The sequence below is a fragment of the Papilio machaon genome, chromosome 13 (assembly GCF_912999745.1).
Source record: "Papilio machaon chromosome 13, ilPapMach1.1, whole genome shotgun sequence".
Taxonomy (NCBI): domain Eukaryota; kingdom Metazoa; phylum Arthropoda; class Insecta; order Lepidoptera; family Papilionidae; genus Papilio; species Papilio machaon.
This window is the reverse complement of record NC_059998.1, coordinates 948,930-972,277: the sequence shown is the minus strand read 5'-3', so window position 1 is coordinate 972,277 and position 23,348 is coordinate 948,930. Positions and strand designations below refer to the sequence as shown.

The following is a 23,348-nucleotide window of genomic DNA, read 5'->3' as shown; positions in this document are numbered from 1 at the left end:
CGTTGACCCCGCCTTTTATTGACGTTTCTTACACTTATGAAGATTGATATTGTAAGTACTCGAAGGTATAATAATTTACAATAATTTCAATCGCTTTTTTTACAATTAATTTTTTAAAGTTAGCTGTAATAATTTGTAAATATTATTGACAATTAATATTTTTGTGAACTAAACTTTAATAGACAAATATTCCTACTCATCATAATAAATAGATAACGACGGCGGAAGTGATATCGCATGCTTGCAATAAATCATCATTACTATTTTACACGTATACAACTTATAAAATCGGATAATACTGTAAACTAATGTTCCCCATATCATATTGTCATCTTTCTTCTATTATGAAATCTGTAATAATTGTACTCTACTTTTAGGCATAAAATTAAATATCTTGATTGAAATGTTTCAATTTACACACAAGTATTTTATTACTTAGGGCACAAAATACGGACATAGTTACCAATTTTCTATTTTGTTGTTTTTTTTTTTTTTTTTTTTCACCTCGTCGCCATTTGTAGGACCATAGGGTCCCTAAAGATGATTAAGGACAGACACTGGCTCACCACTACCACACTGGAGCGCAGGCGCACGTCCGCTTCGTACCGCGTTCGTCACTCAACTACCCAGAGACAGCCGTCCCTTCCAGTGTGGTACATGAGACAGTGAATTGTATCTATTCCATAGACACAAACACTACACAAATTATGGAACTTTATCCTGAAATAATAGCTCTCATAGTCAGTAAGTCTTGTACTAATATCCACAATTTTTATTAGGCTTGTATTTTTATTTAAAAAAAATTAACTTACAAAACGCGAATTAAAAACATAACTTGAATATGTGCCTATGTGTTCTTCCAGATTATTTTCTAGAGATAACTTCAAAAAAACAAATATACATCCATCTATACATGCGAATTTATAATATAAGTGAAATTAAAAAACTGTACTTACAATTAAAAACCAACAATTTAACGTCACTTTAACAATCAAAATTGTCGCCAGGTATAATTCTTTATAACTTTAAAATTACCAGAATACCATAAAATTACTGATTTATTAATAAATCCTGACTTCATCACGTCCACAGAACTAAAAGCAATATTTGTCTGTTACCGCGCGAATGCTTCCTGCACAACATAATGACGTTGCAATTAAAATATAATAAACACATACTAATTGTTTATGATGATTAGACGACCAACTTAAACGCATCGTTAACTTAATTTATAAAGTTAACCAAATAAACAATACAACATTATATCTATTTAATACTAACAAATGAGTTAATTTAGTTTCTAAGTTACTGCTCTTGCATACACATAAATCTTGATTCACTGAAATAAAGCTCAATTTTATTTGTAATAAAAATCTGGTCTGTATGAGCGGAATCTTTCACACAAACCAACCATAGGTACTTTTTTCGGTCGTCCTCTTTGTAGCCATCTTTATAAGTTTTCAATAACAAATGAGTTCAAAATAGAGAACTGTTACATCTTACTAATAATTTAAATGCGAATGTTTGGATGGATGGATGGATGGATGGACGTTTGTTAGAATTAGAATGTATCTCCAGAACGGCTCAATGAATCTCAATGAAATTTGGCATAGATGTAGAACGTATTCTGAAAGAATGAAGAACATAGGCTATTAAGTTTTTTTAGAGTTTAGTTTAGTTAGCGGATGAAGTCGCGGACGACTGCTCGTATAAATTTTGTTAATCGTTAATTGAAGTTTCCTATATATCAATTAAAAAATGTGTTACATTTATTGGGGCACAATGTTATCAGCGAGAGAAGTATTTTTGTTTAGTTACGTTAGCTTGCGTATCTAATTGGATTTGTTTCGTTGTACAAAGGCAAGAGTCGAAGACCGCGCAGCTCTCGGAACATTGATTAAAATAAACATGTAATTTTTGATTAGAGGTTATGTTGTAATGTATATTGAAATGGATGAAAAAACGTACTATTTTCGGTAGATAGAAAAATAAAATTAAAATTCACTACAATAAAAACTAAGTAAATATAATATCTACACTAATACAACAAAGAGAAAACATTTGGATTGTTTCTACGTATGTAACGAGTAACGAATAAACTCAAACTATAAGAGCGACGTCAAAACCTCTTTCAAAATTAAAATGTAACCTATGTGAAGTAAAGACGAGCCGCTAGTCACTTAAATAATATATGACTCATTTTTACAAATATTATAACCTCAAAACACATGTCTGTCGAAGCTAAATATGAGTCAGAATGTGAGGGTTATTTTAGTGAGGCACTAAAACAAACGTGACCTGCAAACACACGATCATTTTTAACCACATAAATAACCATAATAAATTTTATACCAAGTTTATACTAAAGTAGCCTTAGAAACAATTGCAAATCACGTGAAATACTTTTTGAATACAGATAAAAAAAACGAATCAATTATTCGTTCGTTTTTTAAATGGCGGTCAAGGTGAAGGCGATTAGTTTTTTTAAAGTAATAAACTAAGGTAACCATAAAACATTGACCTCGATTAATTGAGAAGAGTAATACGTGAGACGAATGCCATTTGGTTTTTAAATAAAAAAAAATCGTGTTGTTACTTATTTTTGGATCAAAAGAATATAAGTCGTTACAATTATATTCGTAATTAATTTGTGTAAATATCATAATATCAAAATAATTAAGATATCTAAGCGATAAAATAAAATGTATAATTTGTATAAGCATTAACATAATTTATATTGAAATAAAGACAAATTATTAAAGGAACGTAAGGCAAATATATACTGTCACAGTCAAATGCACGCAGAGTTAGGAAAATTACAGACCTCTTGTGTTGTGACAACTAGTATAGTCTACTCAAGTTGCTTTCTTAACTTCATTCTGTCACTTTTAAATTCGATAAGACTGTGAAAGTTTAAAATTATAAAACAACGTTTATATCTATCTAATTGTCCGTTGGACTTTTAATTGCTAAAGTCAAAATTCAAATGCTCAAATGACAACGAAGGCCTTCGCTATTGGCTGACAATTATCAAAACAACTATTCATCTTTGTTGCTATTGGTTTGTTTTGTTCCTTTTTCGTAAAACAATATTATTCCATTTATTCACCCCCTAAGTGTAATGGTGTGAAAATATATAGCCTAAAGCGTGTCATAAGGATAGGGGTTTTAATTACAAAAATAATTATTCAAAAATATGCCGTGATTGCTACGATAATGCCTTATAAAGAAGCGTGTGTTTAAGTTTTATAATATTAGTTTGCAATGATGTTTAGTGGCTCCAAGAAGTATTGCAAACTTAGATGCAAAATTGTCGTGATATTTATAAAAATGCCATGGCTCAGCAAATGCCGCACTGACATTAAGTAGACCTACACCGCTCATATTTTATAAGAAATACCGTTTTTACAAAAGAGCCTAAATATAACAAAGGGATAATTTTCCCTCTCGAATTTTTTTGAAGCGTACTATTACATCTTCCGACCTTAATCCTTACCTGCTTTAGGTTCTTTTATCTTAGAAAAAAAACTACTTGAACCTACTCTGATAATACAGTTGCAGGTATGTTTTATGCAGGACAAAAATAGTAATTATTTAAAAAAGGAATGGAGAGAATATGCCCAAAAAAAAATTCTAGGTGTTATTTTTACCAAAAAAAAAAAACATATCGTTGTCATAGGTTAGGCCCCGAATTGAGCTATACCGGCCTCATTATGACTAAAGGATACATTCATCAGGATATCCCCTACATGGTCCCGCTATAGTACTTGCAGTACCATGACATCACCAGTTGCATCGACATTGGCACAATGCCCTGAATTATGCAAGCGCTAAATAACAACTTCCTATAGCAAAACATTCATAAATATTTCATATTAATTTTGTTGCTGTTCAGAAGACAGATGGATTGCAAAACAGCTGTCACGTGAGTGGGATGTCAGACTTTGGTTTTGATTTTGTTTTGTTTTTTATGCACAAACCCTAGATCAATATTAAGAAACTAATTTTTTAGGCTGTTAATTTCGTATAAATAAATATGACTTTCATAGTTTGTAAAAATTTTACCCTCAAGAGTGCAAAATAACAAAAGGGAATAGGGGATGAAAGTTTGTATTGGAATATGTAAGGTTTATGTGAATGTTTTGTTGTAATTTTAAGAAAAAAATATCAGCTTAAATAATTAAAATGCTACCCGAAGACAATATTTCACGCGGACGAAGTCGACGGCACAGCTAGTAGTACATACATAAAAAAATGTCGTGTCTTTTTATAAAAAGCCAGTTTGTATTGTCACGTAAATATTTGTCATAGTTCCGCTTGGATCGTTTAACCTCTGACTCAGAAACCGTTCGATGAACAAGCAGCTTAGTATATATATATGTGTCTATTCAGGTATTAAAATGGCTTTAACTGTGTGGCTTTGTGCCAAATATTAGTTGATCAACATACTGTATATACATATATACTGTCTACTGTCGTACTGTATATACCTTTATTTCAATTAAGAATAATAAATCGTGTCAAAGTAAAAGGTAAAAGAGAAAAAAAAACAATTATGTTTGCCAAACTAAGTATTCATTAGTCAAACAACGACATTAACAAATGAACCGTAACTTCCAAAGAAAATTGACAAAAACAATAGACAACCATTACAAAGATCTGGACGATTATAAACCTTAATCCTTTGCATTAAGTTCTATAATACTTCTACTTTACAACGAAGTACGGCTTACGAAACATTTGATAAATCGTTCAGAAGACGACACGGTCTTTTGTTTTTTAATAATAGAAATACATCTATTGTCACTTAATTATTAAAAAGACTAAAGTTAGGAAAAAAAACAAATAAAAAACAAATATTGTAAGATTTAAATAAAGGAACTTGAGAATCGATAAATTATTACTGTCGTCTACGCTGCAGTGGTAAAAAAGTAAAACCAATTTTAAGTAACCTTCGAAAGAAGTGTGTAACGAAAGCAAACGCTTATTAACATATATTTTATCGTTTATTTACGTGACCCAATTCTCGAACAGCGTTATAAATATAGAATCAAATCGTACAAAATGCAATTTTTATGCCACCAAATGACAGTTGAAGGCAAAATCTTAATCGTCTGTAAAATTAGCCCGTGTTTCCGCTGTTCAAAGTTAGCTTGTTAATTAGTAAAATCATAAATAAAATCACTTATTTTGACTGGAACAATATCTTGAATATAACAAAGATTTTAATATAAGTAATTTGTTTTTCTGTCTTCACTTAATATGTTTACCAACACAGATAACAAATATTCTTAGTCTATGGTTTACAAAGACAAGGCAAAGTCAATGGAAAGTCGTTTATAAAAGGCAAGGACAATTGTAACGTACAGCCATCTTAAATGTAACGCGATCCTCATATTAACAAGGAAATTATGCTTTAAACTTGAGAATTAGCAATTTTATGAAGGTGTAGAGAAATCCTTCGCGTCTACTGTGCAATAAATATGTTAATCTTAGCTGATTACCATTAAATAAATAAATTAAAAAAACTCTTAACATTTTTATTGTCCAATTCTTTTTTCGATTCGAAAGATTTTCGATAAAAGATCAGTTCTAATTTTGTAAGAATTGCAACAGAACGCCTATGACTGCATAAAAAATAGGTTATTATTATAACAGTGAGTTTGCAGTTTTTTTTTTTTATCAAAGATAATGCGAGAGATGAGATGTTTTATTGCAAATGTTTTTGCAGTGGAAACTTTCATGAAACTCGTTTTATCTACGTTTTCTTCGTCGATCTGTCATCATTAGGTCATATAATGAAATAGGCTTATGATAAGTTTTATGTGAATATGCTTTGCTAATTTGGTTCTTGAAATTATAAATGAAATAATATATAAATAAATAATATCAAATGACTACAATCTTACGCAATTAAAGAGTCATCAGTCATATTTATTTATAATATTAACGGTCGCCAACGAGTAAAAGAAAATGCCCTAAGTTACTCCCGCGCTACCTTCCAGTCCAAGTCTCATTCAAATCAGCCCAGCCGTTTGGAATTACCCGAAACAAGCTATGATTTGCGGACAGACGGACAAAAATTTTAAAAAATTGTTTTTTTTTTTTATAAGCAACGCAAAGCAAATACATCTGCAGCAAAAGATGAATTTTTTGCATTTTTCGATATGGCAGACACTCTAATTTTATTAATATGAGATGAATGACTTATCGATGTCGTAAGCGTCAATTTAAACGCCTACGCTCTCTACCTCACCTCTGCATGACCGCATGCGGATTTATGTACATAAAAAAAAGTTTTGAATCTTTACGAACCTCAATCTAGCGTTCTGTTTGTGAATCAATATTAACTATTCAATTTAACTGTAGTCTATTATTATTATTGTTTTCTTTCCTTTCTTTTTAGTTACTGTAGTTGTGAACAACGATGTTGGGTACATAATTAGATTGTATCTGTTATATTTATATTATAAAATATAGATATATACCTATTATGGAGTCGTTAGTTGTTCCAAATAAATAAATAAAAACTATATAACAGAACTGAAATTGAACAAATTTGAGATGTGTAACTACATAAATGATTTGTTTTAATAAACAATCATTCTAGATTATCCTAAAATACAGTTTTAAATGTGGCACGCACATGTATCAAATCGCTATGTTATTTTTTTTTCACAAATGGCAACATCCAGACTTTTAAACACACATAAAATTACGAAGATTTCATATTTTCTACTCCGAATAAAGATCGTTTATAGTCGTTAGAGATACAAAAATATTAATAGTAAATTCCGCCATCTTTAACTTTGCATTAAAAAGCCAATGACCTTTAAGAGTCTAGATGCAAAAATAAACATGGCCACCTCCTATGGGAACAATAAACACCCACTCTATACAGTACCAATACACTACACACAGCTAAACAAAAACATTAATTGGCAAATTATTTGCCTAACGCTAAGTTAACTAAATTAATATTGCTATTTATACAAATATAAAAGCTAATTCTTCCTAAATAATGGATTGCTGATGCTTATGATGTACCAACGTTCTTCATGCTGTAAATCCAGGATGTTTGACAGTTATTCCCGCCATTTTTGGACGCGCCATGTCCTTCATTTGTCGCGAACATGACAAGGACCGAATTTTAATGAGGCGTAAGGCCGAAATACCTTCTTAAAGACACAAGCTGTATTACAAAGTACGTACTAGTTTAAAATTGGAAAACCGCAAAATTTATAGTACTCGAATTTTATTGGTTAACTAAGTCTTTATGGGTTGAAGTTTCAGTAAATTAGTTCGAAATTTATTACAGTTGACACTATTTCCTAGAAAGGCTAGGCTAAGTAAAGAATGGGTGAAAGTAAACACCCGTAGTTAGGTACTCGGAAGATCATTGTTAGTAACGCCTCCCGACTTCAAATGGTATTGTTTCTTGTCACAGTACAAAGGCTTGGCACATAGATTATCTACGAATTAACTGTCTTTGTTGATAAGTAACTTCCGTAATTAGAAGAAATTAAGGAAGTGGGTTGAAAACTTATTTGTTAAATCAGTCTGTACTAATATTATAGCCCAATTTAATTTGTGTGTAGTGTCTTGAAATTTCTGTATTAATTGCAAATGGGCTCTCATTTCTCAATTATTAAGTTAATTATATGATTCACAAGAAACATGTTTTATTTCATATAAAATTACATTTGCTAGAAATCAAATAAAAATACAGTGTAAACTCTTTATAACGTTATCCTTTATAACAATAAACTCCTTGTAACGTTGAAGTGAGCCCAACTTGGTTGGTTTGCGTTAAAACCCATATATTGAAACACTCTTTATAGCGATACGCCATTCTCTATTACGAAAAAATATGTTCATATCTCTAGACAGTAAAAATTTATTATCGGTATTATTGCTTATGTTATGTTATCTTGTTAATTTGATTGTTTTTTTGTTCACTCCACATAACGATAACTCTCAATAACGACAAAAAATTTTCAGTCCCTTGATTCAGCTTGAGTTTCGTTATAAAGAGTTTACACTGTATGTACTCATATCAATTTCAGCTGAAGTAAACATTTTTGCGTTGTATGCAATAAACAAATGACATAAGCTCACTTTCTAAAGTAACGGTATCTTTTAACGCGTCAGAAAACATCGGCCCCTTTATGTCACAAGCGATTATATCCAGTGTCCGCAGTATTTCTGTGTACGCAACAAAAGGATCAAGTGACTAAAGCAGTCGACAGATCCAATAGCTCGGATGAAAAGAGATGTGTCGCGTCTGTAGTTAATATTACTCCGTGGAGAAGTCTCTGCAATATGTGTTTAATTTTAATATTTGCATGTAGTAGACTATTTGCTTATAACATAGTTAGTGCTTCTTCTTCTTCTTGAGGTGCCTCTTCGACTAGCGAAGGTTGGCGGTCAGTTCTCCATGTTTTTGTTTATCTCTTGCGAGGCGAAACAGTTGGGTGGCACTCGCAATTCCTGTCCATTATTAAGTGTTTAGAATTGGATAAATTAAAAAGAATAAATTGCATTTAAGCTTCTTAAAAATGTCTTGAAGAAATTTATAAGAACTTATTTTTAACAAAATCCTTTCACTTATTTTAACAACGGTTCAATTAAATTACTTAAATAAGTGTGTCATCGATACTTTGTAAAATATTCGATCGAAGTTACCTAATATTTTAAGGTATAATATCTCCAAAAATGATTGCTATGCGCGGTCTGGAATTCGAAATCGAAATTTTCGAAAATTAAAGTGGATCACTCTTCCAATTTCGTATAATTATCGCATTCTTGTTGCGATGCGCATACCTTAAGTTACCTTAATTTAAAATTACTGATTCATATGTAGCGTACTGCTGCCAACTTTACGTCAGATACACTTTATGACATTTACATAATACTAGTACAGTAGGACTCAAAATTAGCGCTGGCATACTACTGGCATAATGTAAACACTAACTGTCGCCAGTGAGCCTATAGAGTCCACGCTAGGTCAGCGCGACTGTATTACTATAGTATAGTAAGCAGAATATAAACCAAGCATCAGTCCTTATAGATTCAATGAAGAATCGATACGAACATATTAAAAATATGATTTTAACGTAGGAATCATTCACAGGTTTGCTATTTTCGCAGAGGTTTATAATATTATTGATCCAATACGACATTAAGACGTTCTTGCTAGACAGGATAGTTATCGCTGAGTCACAATAGAAAAACGTGAGCGCCCAAATCAAATCGATTTGGTAACACGATTAGATAAAATCGATCTTGCAATCGAATGGAAAATTTTGGTTTTTTAATTAAACGTTTGGACATTGCTAGTAGTTGAAGAAGTGCTACTAAAAGATTAAAAATGTTAGCAAATGACAATCTTCACATTAAATAATTGGAATAGAATCTTAAATTAAACATTTAACCTTAATGCAGGAAGAATTGCTTTTGTAATTAAATATATTTGCAATGGAATGTCTTGCTAAGAAAAAGAAAAAAAACATAAAAAAAGGAAAGTATAACAAGTTAGAGTGTGTAAGACCGTAAAGAGCTCTTAGTTTAGATAGGACATATCGTATTTATTCAGACAAGATTACTCGATACCCGTTATTCATAATCTTCTAGCAATGAAAACTACGCAATCTGACAGATTAGCAGATTATAGTGGATAATGCATATGAAGGTTGTACATGAGCCTTTAAATAAAATACTATCGATTAAAATAATAGTAAATTTCCACATAGCAACAGAATAAAACTTTATTGATACAGCCTCAAGGATCGCGTTGAAAATACTCCTTTAACTTTGGCCAGTTATACGGTCCATCTTGTTAAATACCTCTGTATTACAGAGGAGACATAGAGTCACAGACAAATCTCACGACATCTAGTACGATATTCGAGTAGAATAGAATCAAGAAGAGAGTTAGCAACCTTCAGAAATAAGGTAACAGATAACATATTCTCTGGTCATTTGAATACCATCAGGTGAACGTCCTTCTCATGTTATCAAATAAAAATTCCCTGCGAAAACAAAAAACAGGAAGCAAAGTCAATAAAGCGTTCAGCCACAAATGTCAGCGGCGTCAAGGAACCGTCATAAAACGCGGCCCCGCAATAACAATACCTTATTAGGTGCAAGGTAGTATGATGCATATTCCACTCATTTCTTATCTAAATATGACGCTATATTTGTCATCATTTATGTTACTCGTAACACAATCTTTACGAAATTATTTTCATGATTTTGACAGCCCTATTAAGTTATAAGGTCAGATAACGTCGTGACGTTGCGTCTTCTGCATTGTATTGACTTTTACGTGGTATTTAGTTTTACAATTTTTTACTTAGTAATAAACATTGACAACCCTATTCAAGTATTTTATGTTTTTACTAGAATACAATGGGCCAATTTTGTTCTGTACTATGACAAAGACTTACACCTTGATATGTATAATTGCATTACAAAGTTTTAATAAATAACGCATCGTACGATACCTTCTTTATAAAAACAAGTCCGTGCAAGCTTCTATTTAAAGTCCCCTCACAAACATTTAGTTAAACTTGTTCCGTTCACGTTTGATAGGGTGACCAAACTTGACGCAATATTAGGATATTATTTCATGTTTGTAATTTTTTTTCTTATTTTATAATATTCGTTTACAGGGTACGTTTAAGACTAGAAAGTAATATTCTTTTGCAGACGCCAATGAACTGACATTAGACTGCAATGTTAACAAACATCATAGCATCTAACTATTAGTGTTAATTTCAGCTAACAACTTACATAAAATCTTTAAATTTTACACGTGTTTTCATGTTAAGTCTCTTCCTCTTTCTATCTTTACTCGATTGTGGCAACCCTAATGAACGCATTTCTCAAGACGTTGGAATAATTATTCCCAAATAGAAACGGTGCCAATGAGCTTCCAATTGCTACTTACGTACGTGCTCTTTCAAACTTTGAGTAACACATATTGAGTTAACTACAATTACTATGAGATACTAAAGTAAATGAGCAGCTTGACGTTTATATGCTCAAAGTTATAAATTATTGAAGGAAAACAAAATATTGCAAAACAACAATAAGAGCAGAACAAAATAGAATTTGTATTTCAAAGTGAATAGGTACATTTTTATCAAGAGCATTGCGTTAATTCTAGTTAACCATTTATTAGCTTTAATTGAATTAAAGAAAAAAGTATAATATTTAGATATTTTGAAATCTTATAAGAGAAACTCTATCAAAAGTTAACGTGTACTAAACAAAAACTTTAATTGAGGGAATGTGCATACAATTGAAAGATTTCCAATTTACAAAGATGTGTTTGTTGCGTTTTTAATGACAATTAGAACATTTCGGAGTTTTTAACAACATTTTAGGGTAAGCAATAACTAGGACTAGTTACAAAGGGCGCGGTCGGGAGGTGCGGCGCGACCCACATAGCCTGTGACGACATCTAGGCATGGCATCAAATGTTTCACATTATATTGTTATACAAGAGTACAGTGAACTCCATTATAAACAACACGATTAGGTGCAACTTCAATGCAATAACATGATTTATGCATTTTATTAGATTTCATTGCATCAACACGTTGTTAATTTATATGTCCAATTTATTTCTAACTGGCTGTTGTTCGCGACTTTTTGAGTGTGAAAAAAGTAGCCTAAGTTACTTCCCCAAACATCAGCTACCTTCTCGTGAAAGTCCTGTCAAAATTGGTCAAGACGTTTCGGAGATTACCCTGAACAAACGCGGACGTACAGACAAGTAAAGAGAAAAAATTAAGAAATTAGGTTTTCGTTATATGTAACATAGTTATGAAAACGAAACATTCAGATGGACACTCCAATTCTATTAACTATATAGATCTGCATTAAGCTAAAGAAAAAAAAATCACGTTTTTCAATTTTCGCAATTTAATACTTTGTTTTTGACTATTATTTGTGGTTCAACGTCACATTGCCAGCTGTGTAAATATAATAGCATGAATAAGGTATATTTGGTGTAAATAATATAATATTATAAATGCGAATGTTTAGATGAAAGTATGGATGGATGTTTGTTTGAAGGTATCTTCAGAGCGGCTCAACGGATCTTGATGAAATTTGGCACGGTTGTAGACCATAGTCTGGAAGAACACATAAGTTACTTACTAATTTTTTTTAATCCAGCGCAGACGGAGTTGCGGCGGACAGCTAGTTTATAATATTAGTAAGATGTAGTAAATTATATTAGACTATTAAGCTGCATATACGTAACGTTACAATAACTAGAAAGGAAATGAGCTATGCAAAAACTCATAACACACCGCCATTAAATACGTACCCACGCTGCATTGCAACAGGACGAATGTTTACAGAAGTTCACACAAAACAAAGGAGGGAAAATTGCGATAGCAAAAATGCGCATATTTTCCCATCGCCTATTCTATTGATTAATGCATTAAGTAACTTATATACGGATATAACAATATATAAGTAAATGGTTGTAATTGTAGAATATTTTTATTTTTATTTTCATAAACCTTACATTTATGCTATGCAGCCTTTCACTCGGAAGATATTTTTGGTTATCAAAGGAAAACAATTACTTCTACTAATATTTTCCAGATTAGCAACTGTTTTTTTTAACTCATTGTCAATTTTTCCTATTTCGTCCTCGACTCCCACGTATGTGTATATCACGTCCGCTTAGCTATCTCTGACGTCACTGGCCTACTATATTCTCCGGATAAAATATTTCAAATATTAAGCGCTTTGTTATAAGTTGATAGCTCATTTGATATACGTATTAACTTCAGATCGTATTAAAACAAAAACTTTAGAACGACAAATGTCCCCGTAACCTCTCCAGTCAATGCCATAAGTTTCTTTACGTTTTGGAGCTGTCTAGTATAATCTTACCTAAGTTGTCTTGTCTTTTTATATTAAGTTACATATTTTCTATTAGTACTAATGGCGACAATATTGCATCTCTCATCGGGTGAGATAAGATTGTCGCAGAATTACAATTTTAAGAGCATTTCTGAGGTCTTTACTTCTGAAGTTTAAGAGAAGAGTTCCTCGACTCGTTGCTATGGTATGCTGTTAGCTCTGTTTTCTCAAAGTTAATGACAGGGATGACGATACAGAGATTTTTATCTCAGAAATCAACGGTAAGTTTGACTGATCCAACGCTAGTTTATGTATCCAGGAAAAATCTTTCAATTGAACTATCAAGAAGTATTAAATAGGACAAATGCCTTATCGTTACTGATTAGAGTCATATACCTGTGACTCAGACATACAAGGCCCCATTCATAATCATACATTCCATTTAAACTTCTAATACATTATTTAATTATTGATAAACATAATACGATGACCTTTTTAGAGGTCAATTCACATATTTTGTTTCAAATACTGGCCATATTTAATAAAATAAAAAAACGAATAAAACATAGAATAATGCGTGAAATTTTTGTTAAAAAAATACCTCACTGCTTTTTTTTAATAATTACACAAGATTCATATTAATATTTATAAACGTGAATTGATAAAATTGTTACGTAATACACATTTAATGCTCTAAATCTCAAGAAAAACGAGTCTTCAAAGTGAATTTAGAGCATGAAATTAATTGATGTTCGTAAATAATTATACTAAATTAGTTTCAGGATTATTCTGATTATTACATAATACATGACAATTATATATTTTTTTAGAGTTGATTAGTAAATAAAAATAATGCAATCGCGATGTTATTCATGAGAAAGCAAAAACGACTTATTACTTAATCTATTGGATCTTATAATAAACTAGCTTTTACCCGCGACTCCGTCCGCGCGGAATAAAAAATAGAAAACGGGGTAAAAATTATCCTATGTCCGTTTCCTGGTTTTAAGCTTCCTGCCCACCAATTTTCAGTCAAATCGATTCAACCGTTCTTGAGTTATAAATAGTGTAACTAACACAACTTTCTTTTATATATATAGATAATAGACTAAAAACTAGTTGTTGCCCGCAACTTCGTCCGCAGATTATGGAATTAAAAAAAAAAAACTAGTGATATAGCCTATAGCACCCAGAGATAATGTAGCTTTCAACATTGAAATAGGTTTAGTACTTTTGGAACCTATTCAATGCAAACAAACATACAAATCTTTCCTTTTTATAATATAATTGGTATTAGTATAGATGCATTAACACATCTATTTAGATTGCATAATTATTATTACAGAAATTATTTTAAAAACATTATTAGAAAAATAAATATTAAGTAATAGGAAGCACGTGTGAACGCAGTAATGTTTTGATTTAAGCAATATTTCTATTTATCCTTTATTTTTTTTTATTTAATATTGCTTAACTTAAACACGAATTAAATTTATGTATTAACGAAATAAGTAAATAATGAAACAAGTTCGAGAACCAAAAGGTTTGAATCTCGGTCCGTTGTTTTGACGGAAATATTTCAAATTAAGCAGTCTGTAAAAAAAATATTCTAAATAATTGAATCTATATTTTATAGAATTATTATTAAAAACCTACCGATCGAAGGTTTTGAACTTCTGAACAATTTTTGCTCTTAGTCACTAAAACTTTATACCTAGTTGAACTCTGGTTAGACTCTAGTTAATTAAATTATCTCCGTCTAGCTCTCCCAGTATTGTATAAGTAAGAAAGAGAATGAGTTAATAATGTATTTAAAAATACAGTTTGCCCATTATAACATAACTTAGTTAATAATCTTAAGAGAATTAAATTCCTTGGACATATTATCCTGTTATTACAAAGTTATGCGTCACAACAATAAATATTTGAATTGTCGATGACATCAGCTTTACGGCTGCCATATTGGTATGTGTCGATACTTGATGTCAAAGTGCCGTCTAGACATAATTTCACAACTATGACGCTATGAATAATTAAAATTTCTTTCTTACTTCCTTTTAGACAACATTCCTGGTCATTGTACACTCAGAGTATCATTATAGGTATCACTGAGGGGCTCGGAGCTTACCCTAAGTTAGGGGGGTGACTAGGTCATAGTCAACCACGGTGATCCAGTGCGGGTTGGGTGACTTCATACATATCTTAAAATTTCTTTCGTATAAATGGTGTAGGTTGCTTCACGATATTTTCCTTCAGTGTAAGAACGTCATATAAATAGGCTATCGAAAATCACATTGGTACATGGCGGGATTCGAACCCAGGACCTGTAGATTACAAGTCAAATGCTTAAACCCTGAGCCACCGACGCTCAGAGTAGAAGTGATAATTAAGAGATATTTATTATAGACGAGCTTTTACCCGCGACTTCGTTCGCGCGGAATTAAAAAATCAAGATTAAAATATCCTATATTACTCTGTTTTAATATAGTTTTCTAATGTCAAAAGAATTTTCGAAATCGGTCTAGTAGTTTTTGAGTTTATTAGTTACATACAAACACTTTTATTTTGAGGACTTCGCGGTCGCCTCTCGTCTCAGTCCTCAAAACACTCGCCCTGAAGATGAACCTCGACGGGTCCGAAGCTAGTCGCTGCCGTCACCGGACGATTTAACGTGATTTAAGCCGTTCTTAATTAATTAATTATTATTTCTCACGAAAGTTTAAACAATTAAATTATAAAATATGATAAATAGTTAGTTACCGTTCAAGATATAAATAAATATTAATTTAAAAAAATCAATCAACAAAATTAAATGCATCAGTTCTGCAACTTTTACAAATCAAGTGAATGTATAACCTTAACATTTCGCTAAAACGAATAAATGTAAAAAATATAAATATAAGTCTTTCTTGATTTATTTGACATTTTCTAAAGAAGTTAATATTAAAATTGTACAGTAATTTTTTTATGATTCGGGGTCATTTTATCTTTTTCTGCTATAATCCTTTAAAGACATTAATCTTCTTAATGTTATTCGAAAGATCTTCTACTTTTACATTCTTAAGTCGAATAACTGTACTGTGAATAACAACTCTATGTATTTAAAAAGAATGGAATAGCAATATTCCTGAACAAGTTTTACAACAGTGGAAACACACCGCAAGAGTTCAAACTATTGATAATTAAATTTTAGTATAATAAATTTATAAACAAATATAGTTATAGCCTGGAAATAATTATGGTCTTAATTAAAAATAAAAGTACATAGTCGAAAACGTATGTATAAAATTGTCCTGGTTCATGCAAAAAGTTTGGTGTCCCTATTCTTCTAGTTTTATGTATTTCAGTTAACGCAAGCCGTTATTTTGCATGCACGCATCTGTAAGCTGAATACGGAGAGGAAAACGAATGAAATGTTATCGTATTACTCAGGAATTTGCGCCATTAAACTTGACGTCTTAATATAGTCTAAAAATAAAATCTAGCTCTAGTATAATTAACTTACTTTTGATAGGTTTCTATTATGTTAAATCTTAAAATTCACAAATGTTGTACGCGTATAATTTATCGTAAAACAAGGTTGAGTTGAGGTTATTAAAAATTTATTTACATTAAATATATTAAGTGGTCTTTAAAATTTTTACTTGGGAAATAATACATCTTGGATTCACCCCCCTTATAGAAAAGAGACCATTGATAAATATAATAAGTATCGATTATAATCGATGTTTATTTTAAAAATAATCTAAGCCTGTTACTACTTGATAACTAAGTATCACTTAGGATTTGGGATCAGCACTGCTGTGAAATTAATCATGCATATTACAAATCCGGAGCATAACGAATTTAAATTAGTTTTAAGCCATATTTATTTTCGGACCTTAAATAGTTAATGATAAGTTAACGTATCTACACGGTAAGTAAATGTTTATTCTATTTAAGTGTATCAAAAACAATTAATCTCCTTTATTTCATTAACAAATTCATATTAAAAACGATACGGTCGTAAATTCAGAATGAAATGGCATTTATCTTCCGATGTATGAAGAATAAAAGAAAGAATCTTAAACGAGTTTTAAAAAGCCTAAAGTCAACGACCGTATACGACTTCGGGCAATATTTGCGTACAAAAACCTCGTTGTCAACTCACCTTGATCACCAAAACTCGATTAAAACATATCCAACAATGCACACAACACTCGATGCATCACGGCACCAAAAAAAATAATTTAAAACGGCACCAACTTTGACCGGTCCAAAAATATTTTATGAAATAAAATTTAACCCTTCTTTATATCTGGTATTACGTTCAATGCACTTTTATATTTAAATGAAATTAAAAAAAGCAACTGTCAATTATTTAAAAAAAAGTTTTGTAAAAAGAGTTTCGTTAAGGGTGCGTTCAGGTTCGCGGCAGTGACATGAAGTTTGGGCTATAGTTGGCGGCAAACTGGCGCTGACGGCTCCGTCGTGCGCGGGACCGGTCAAGTGAGAGCTCGCATTGTGTCATCGTTTAAGGCAACACCACACTACGATGCTAACACACCTGGTGAAGGTTATGGTGAATCTCCACTGTATAACACCTGTATTTGAATGTTGCCATCCCTCTCGTTATCTTTAAAAATAACCGTAATAACAATAGAGTTCGTATTCTAATGTCACATTATCTGACGGACGGTTATAGAATTGACTAATCTCAAATCCTTCTGTCTCAATCTTTTCAATTCGGATTCACATTCTTGCGTATTTAGATAATTTTAAGCCGTATATAACTTTTTCTAAATGTTTTAAATCGTGTTCGAATCTTCTTTTGAAACACATTTATATCCTTAGTTCATGGCACTCTGGTGTATTCACACCTTAACAGTTCAGTGTTTTCCGTCTACACATTGCGGGGTATAAAGAAGCACATTGTTTTAGATATAATGCAATTTCTAGCGTCGTGACCTTTCACTTTTTAGAGGTCACGTGTTCTTGGACACATAACGGCTTTATAGGACGTTTAACATTTGATTTTAGTTCATGTATTTAAATTCAATCAGATTGTTAAAAATGTTAAATCTATTCACTAACTAATAAAAATAGTTAAATTAGATTAATATGTATAATTTAACTCATATAAAAAAAGATCAGTTATTATATCAATAATTGGGTCTGTAAAGTAATTTATTATTTTTACAAAGACATATAGCCAAATATTGCAATACAATATTCTATGAAGAGAGCCTTGTCTTAGGGTTGCATAAGCTCTAAGAAAACTATGTTTTATATATTAGATGGTGCTTAACTATACATTATTTAAGTAGCACTCAAATACAGTCGAACCTGCCCGTTCGGCAAGAAGATAGCATAAAGTTCTCTTAATGTTAACATTATTCAAGATCTGATATCAGAAATGATAACCAAAAAATCAACATAAAGTTAACATAAAGTTAACATAAAGCTCTCTTATGAGCCATCTAGCGCCATCTTTTAGAGATCATTAAAAATATATCAGAAAGATAACATTTTCTAGAGATCATAAAGTTAACGTTTTTATGTTAAAATTAAGAGGCTAGTGTAAAATTAAAATCGACATGGTAAATAGGTTTAATTATTGTTTATTTGATAACACAATGAATAATAACGATATGACATACCAATATAAATAATCTTATTATTAAAATTATAAATACTTTTACGGCTCAAGTAATGATATAGGAGTTTTAAATGTTGGTGGTTGTTGCTGATCCTTTTGGCTCACGTACGTGGCAATTGGCATTGGTATATTATTTATTCCGCTATCTGAAAATAAAGTGTTTTATTAATAAGGAACAAAATAATTATATATAATTGAACAACTTTATTTGTTACATACCCTCATTATCAGAAGAACTTGACGATATTATCCTCTTTCTACTTTTAGTTTCTTACTTTGTGTTTCTTACGTTGTGTTGAATCCTAAAAAAATATCAAATTAGAAATTGAAAATATTCATTAAATTTTAGCGCATTCTAAATTTTATCAGACACTTTTACAAAGACGATGCTGATAAGTTTTTTTTTTATTATGTATGAATTAAATGAACAAAATTGTATACAAATGTTTAAAGTTAGAAATATTTTAAAAAGTAAAATATTTAAACTGCATTTAATTAAAATAGCGACGAGCATCGTCTTACAACAATTTTAAATAATTTAATTAGTTATAAAATATAAAAAAATGTGTTTATAACCTATATTCATACTTACAAGTTTATTTGTTCGGCAATTAAATTCTTGATAACTAACTGAATAATAAGAATCACAAATACTATTAATTATAGTTTCAACCAGTATGTTAAGTCAAAAATAATACGTTTATGTTGTAATAATTGAATAAAACCACTTAGCAATGCCGAACGAATTACGATGCAATTCACGCTTGTCAACAATCACTCTTTAATGGATGAGTGAGAGGTCCGTATAGAACAAAATGGCCGCTGTTGTCGCGAAAAGTACTAACAATTCAATTTTTCGTATATTTCAATTTCGAATTATTTTTGAATTGAACACCAAATTTATTTTTGAAAAAGTAACTAGAATTGTTTTTTAAAAATGATTATTAAGGAAATTCAATAAATCTGAAATTTTTTTAAAGTTTTATTAACAAAAAAATATGATCTCGAAAAGTCATCATTTAGTTATCATTGAGATTGCTTTAAAATGACATCGGCAAAAAGTTATCGAAAAGACAACATTTTGCTGAGCTCTAAAAGTCAACATGTTTCAGACAACATTATGTCATCTTTCTGACTTTTATGCCGAACGGGTGGATAAGCGAGAGTCCAAGGTGCCGCGCTATTTACTCTAGTTTCTCGCTTATCAGGACCGTAGATAAATAATCTCTGCCCCACAAATGCGATTTTTGACTGGATTTGAATTCTGATTGTAGTAGTAGGTAAATAAATATTTTTTTTACGTTCATCTTAAAAAATACGATCCGAAAAATCACAGTCAATGTGTAATGGCTTCGGAATCAGGTCAAAAATTATAATAATTACATCTTAACGTATAACAATTAGTGAACGGACAAACCATAGTCGCAATGGCTTCTAGCTTAGCCGTTGTAAAGATAATCCGATTATCGGATCTGGGCCATTGGTGATTCACCTTGTTTTTCGTTTGCTAAGCCATCATTATTTTGACAATATTAATATTCGTTTTGTTTTCTAAAAATATACCACAAAAGACATGTAAAGAGAATGGAACAAGATACTGGTGGTTCTATTCGATTAGAATCCGAATTAAAAAGTCTGTTGTTTAAATCTTATATATATAATAATGTTATATATTATTTGCGCGTTTTATCTACATATATAAAAATGAATCCCTATATCCCTTGATCACGCCATCACGCGTAAACGGCTGGACCGTTTTCATTTTTTTTTGTTGTGTTATAGTCAGGAGAAGGTTCTTATGAAAGCAAAAATTTAAAAAATGTAGATGGATGGATGGATGGATGGATAATGATGTTTTTAAAGGTATCTCCAGAAAAGCTTAATGTATCTTAATAAATCATAGTCTGGAAGAACATATAGGCTACATATTAAGTTTTCCGTGCAGACGAAGCCGCGGGCGACAAAAAGTCTAAGTTAAAAATGGTATATTCGTATATTAATAATCGGATTAAAAAAAATATTGGATATCCAACGAGTGTAGACATATTTATGTACATATGTAATGTAAATAACATGCGGTCAGTTGTATCAATTCGCGCAACCGATGTTCAATTAAAATAAATTGAATGTATGGGTATTGTCGTTCATGTTACCGTAAACTAGATTTTTCGTTTATTTCGGAACTTACTAAACTAAATTTTCAAGCACAATTTTTTTGTCAGAACGTGGAAGTTATATATCAGTTTAACTTAGATGGATAAAATTATAGCAGTTGCTTGTAACCTTTTTTTTACTTCTTTATGTGTAAAAAAGCTAGTTTCGTCATCTATGCTTTATTTAACTCTCTGAAGTCTAGAAGGAAGAATATAACACCTAAGAAGCCTGTAAAATCTAGTCTAATCGTGGATTTCTTAGACCAAAATCTCTATTTAAAACATATCGACATTATCTGTCATTATCTTGGACAAAACAGAGATAATAATATTATTTAAACAGCGACTTTGGTTTCAAAAACCCACGGTAAGAAATTTTACTGTTATGCCGAAGCGATACAATGCCTCATCTTACCTCTACTAACTACAGGTAGTTAGTTAGTTAGTAGTAGGGGCTCAGTTTTCCGCAACTCAACAAGCGCGTATTTTGCGTGAAGGCAGGCTGTAGGTTACTCCAGCCAGCCCAGCTCGCCAGAGAACCCCAGCAGTCCCTTAAAGCTGCTGGTGATCTCTGGCGGCGACCTCGGCGGACCGAGGTATATGACTATAACCACAGGTAAATGACTTTCAAACCTCATCCTTTAAAACCTAACAAAGGGCCAAAACCATAGCCGTATAAAAAGATAAAGGACCCTCATAACGCGATACGTATGGGCACTAAAATTTAATTATTTAATGGTAGTAATTATTCTTTAAAGGAGTGGTATTTTTGTGTGTAGACAAAATATTACATTTTGTTTTTAATTACGAAACGGTATTATTACGTGATGCCATCGAAATAAGAGTATTACAAACTTTTTCGTACTAAAACAATCGGCTCGAATTACATGACATATCATGCCTTCTAATATTAAGTAAATATTTTTTTCTTCTGAATCAGCTGGGAATAAAGACAATGATAAGAAATTGAATAATTGGTTTTAATTTATTTGGCTCCAAAGAGTTCTTATACGCACGGCAACTTATGAGCAAGGAATCAAACATGTCTGGTTATAGCATTTATTATACAGACTTGTATATTAGCTGTGAGTTTCCATTGTCTTTACACTTGTATAAACACATTACCATTCCATTGAACAATATTTTTTTGGAAAAGTTTTTCGACAATGTAAAACGACAATTAAAGTAAAATTTGTGTTATTTTTAAAATAAGTACACAATTACTTTTGATTAGTTTATGATTGAATATTTTTATTATTTCACATAAACATATATAATTATATCAGTAAAGATATCAACAAATTACAATGATAAATTCATTGGATAAAATATGTACTTACTTGTAAAAAAATCTTACTAATATTATAAATGCTAATGTTTGGATGGATGGATAGATGTTTGTTTGAAGGTATCTCCGGAACGGCACTAAGTATCTTGATGAAATGTGGCATAGATGTAGAGCATAGTCTAGAAGAACACATAGGCTAATTATATTTTTTTTAATTCCGATCAGACGGAGTCGCGGGCGACAGCTAGTTCCTTCAGTAAGTACAATATGATTCAACTATATGGTGGCTGTATAATGCGATAGTAAACAATGTACTTATTTATGTGATAAGAAACTTGTAAAGGTTCCATTTAACTCTTCATGTGTAAGATTTGTCGTCACCTAAAACACGTCCACACTACAGGCTTCGAGATTACCCAAAATTAGAGTACAGTTACTTTAATCTACTACTTGTCCAATGCATATTACGTGGGTAAGGATGCAGCACACAACAGACAAGTCATGTTGTCTTATCTTTAGTTTCTGAGATCAAAATTCCTGTATGAAACATATGACTATCTTTGTTTTATTAAAGACTAGTTTTTACCCGCGACTCCGTCCGCGCGGAATAAAAAATTGAAAACGGGGTAAAAATTATACTATGTCCGTTTCCTGGTTCTAAGCTACCTGCCCACCAATTTTCAGTCAAATCGATTCAGCCGTTCTTGAGTTATAAATAGTGTAACTAACACGATTTTCTTTTATATATATATAGATAACTAGCTTTTACCCTCGACTCCGTCCGCGCGGAATAAAAAATAGAAAACGGGGTAAAAATTATCCTATGTCCGTTTCCTGGTTATAAGCTACCTGCCCACCAATTTTCAGTCAAATCGATTCAGCCGTTCTTGAGTTATAAATAGTGTAACTAACACGACTTTCTTTTATATATATAGATAATGAGAGGGATGACGATATGTTTTATGCAGTGACTTTGATCTCAGAAAACAACGATTTGTATACCATTATTCATTGTAATTATATTTTATTTCCAAGCCACATAAACTCACAAAAATATCCATATATATAAAAAAGGATTAGATTTAGTCATATTGTTGGAATTACTGATTTCCTATCCTATGTAACTTTGTTACAATTTGCTTATCTTTACTATCTTAGTATCAGAACAGTACTTCAAAGTAAATATTCGATAAATTGCAGTTTACGTAAACGATATATGATATCATTCTAAAGTTTTATGACTGCGTGATAAAAATATATGTGTTTCTGTTATAAGTCGGCTAAATATTAATCAATTGTCAATGACAGAATATTCAATAATTAACACGCTATCATTTCCTTCTTCGTGGTATTTAAATCTATCTATTAATTCTTATTAATG

The 23,348-nt window shown here is 31.2% G+C and overlaps 1 protein-coding gene across 2 annotated transcripts in view; it reads right to left on the bottom strand.

The window, feature by feature from the left end:
- LOC106719329 (unconventional myosin IC) overlaps positions 1–23,348 on the bottom strand; it is a 41,717-nt gene that overhangs the window by 17,486 nt on the left and 883 nt on the right. The window contains exon 1 of one of the 2 annotated variants that reach the window (XM_014513652.2): positions 17,039–17,161. The exons of the other annotated variant lie outside the window; for it this stretch is intronic. The gene's annotated coding sequence lies outside the window, so the exon portion shown is untranslated. Of the gene's footprint in view, positions 1–17,038; positions 17,162–23,348 lie in introns of those variants that run through there. 2 annotated transcript variants of the gene reach the window in all.